Source organism: Gekko japonicus, unplaced genomic scaffold, assembly GCF_001447785.1.
Source record: "Gekko japonicus isolate JY-2015 unplaced genomic scaffold, Gekko_japonicus_V1.1 scaffold8363, whole genome shotgun sequence".
Lineage (NCBI taxonomy): Eukaryota > Metazoa > Chordata > Lepidosauria > Squamata > Gekkonidae > Gekko > Gekko japonicus.
In genome coordinates this window covers 8503-10704 of record NW_015175124.1, presented here as the reverse complement: position 1 = coordinate 10704, position 2202 = coordinate 8503, and the positions used below count along the sequence as shown (strand labels likewise).

At 52.3% G+C, this 2202-nt stretch overlaps 1 protein-coding gene across 1 annotated transcript in view; it reads left to right on the top strand.

The window, feature by feature from the left end:
• Nucleotides 1-651: 651 nt before the first annotated feature.
• LOC107122189 (major histocompatibility complex class I-related gene protein-like) overlaps nt 652-2202 on the top strand; it is a gene marked incomplete at its 3' end in the record, with an annotated part of 8783 nt that continues 7232 nt past the window's right edge. Inside the window, exon 1 of the mRNA XM_015425216.1 lies at nt 652-718. The remainder of the gene's footprint in view (nt 719-2202) is intronic.

Here is a 2202-nt window from a genome sequence, read left to right as displayed (position 1 = left end):
AGCTATTTGGCTGAAACCTTCTAGCAACCTTTTCTGGGAAATGAGGCAACCTCACATAAGGGTGTTCCTTGGACACCAGAAGCGGCATAGAAGTGTGTGTGTGTGTGTAGATTAGTTTTTATCAAGCATGTCCAGTATTTCTGTTGAAAACTTCTGGAAACCCTATGATGATATTGGTGCCGTGAGAGAGCATTTTAACCCTTTCCCTGGCCTATTCGATGCAATAAAGATTTTATTATTTGTACGTTATCCGTGTATTGTCATTTTAGATCTTGGCTGCTGGCTGCACACATTCCCTCCGTTTGTTCCTCCTCCTCAGAAGATTAAGAAATTGGGGTCCCTCCTTCCCTGCTGTAACTTTCAACCCTTGATTTACAACATGTTCCCAGGGAGAAAGGGCCAATTACCCATATGCTCAGGAGGTGGCTTCCCACTAAGGCCTGAGCTGCAACGCCAGATCTGCCCGGCCACCGCTGGCGAAACCAGAGCTGCTGCTTCTTTTTATGTGGATGGCTCACAGAGCGAGAGAGAAAGAGAGACGCATAAACACACACACACACACACCGTGATAGGCAGCCGCGATCAGAGGCGGGCAGCAGAGCCACCTTCTTCTGTAGCCGGGAGATAAGGCAGGACTCCAGTCCAGGGTGAGACGTCTGAGAGCAACTGCGTTGATTCCCCGCCTAGAAGCTTCAGTGGATCGGAGCGCGCAACTCGGGTGAGTCATTTTGGAAGGGGCTGTGTGTGCAAATATGAGGAGAGGGGCTGTGGCTAAGTAGTACAGCAGCATCTGCTTGAAGCAGGGGCGCTAGACTTTCCCATTACGCCCCCCCCCCTGGGCTGGAAGAACTGGGGGCCCCAGTGACATCAGAGCGAGGAGCCAGTGACATCACAGGCCATTGTCACTCTATGGAGGCGGAGCCATGTGGGATTTAGGGAGGGGCTACCCAGAAATGTTGGGGGGGGCTGGAACCCCCTCCCCCAGCAATGCCCCTGGGCCGGGCTAATAAACCCAGGACAAGGTGGGAGTTGGCCAGTGGTTCTAGCGGTCTCTTGCTGTGTCCTGTTTTTGGAATTCACTTTCAGAAGTCACTTTAAGATCTGCAGATATACATACTAGGGGCATAGGACAAAGGAATGGTCGCAAATTGGACAGTAAGAGAGGCGACACAGAGAAGCCTGTAGGGGAACATTTTAAAAGTTTTCCTGGACGTTTATTTACAGGAGTCTTGTTTCTGCCTTATTTATAAGGGTGACTTTGTACCGGAATTTACTGAATGGTGGCATCAGGGTTTGGTAAATGCCAGGCTGGAGTCTCTGAGCCAGGGCAGAATAGGAAGGGGTTGCTGCGCACTCAGTTTCTGAGCAATAAGAACATAAGAGAAGCCATGTTGGATCAGGCCAATGGCTCATCCAGTCCAACACTCTGTCACACAGGGGCCCAAAAGACCCGGTGACCTCAGCTGGTCCAGCAGTGGGGCCAGGACACTAGGAGCCCTCCCACTGTTGCCCACCCCCACTCCCAAGCACCAAGAAGACAGAGCACCACTTGCCCCAGACCCAGAGTTCCTATCTATACCTTAAGAACATAAGAGAAGCCAATGTTGGATCAGGCCAATGGCCCATCCAATCCAACACTCTGTCACACAGGGGCCAGAAATACCAGGGACCATCAGGAGTGGGGCCTGGACACTAGGAGCCCTCCCACTGTTCCCCCCCCCCAAGCACCAAGAATACAGAGCATCACTTGCCCCAGACCCAGAGTTCCTATCTATACCTTAAGAACATAAGAGAAGCCAATGTTGGATCAGGCCAGTGGCCCATCCAGTCCATCACACTATCCAACACTCTGTGTCACACAGTGGCCAAAAAGACCCGGTGACATCAGGAGGTCCAGCAGTGGGGCCAGGACCCTAGAAGCCCTCACACTATCGACCCCCTCCCCCAAGCACCAAGAATACAGAGCATCACTTGCCCCAGACTGAGAGTTCCTATCTATACCTTAAGAACATACGAGAAGCCAATGTTGGATCAGGCCAATGGCCCATCCCATCCAACACTCTGTCTCACAGGGGCTCAAAAGACCCGGTGACATCAGGTGGTGCAGCAGTGGGGCCAGGACACCAGGAGCCCTCCCACTATTGCCCCCCCCCAAGCACCAAGAATACAGAGCATCACTTGCCCCAGACTGAGAGTTCCTAT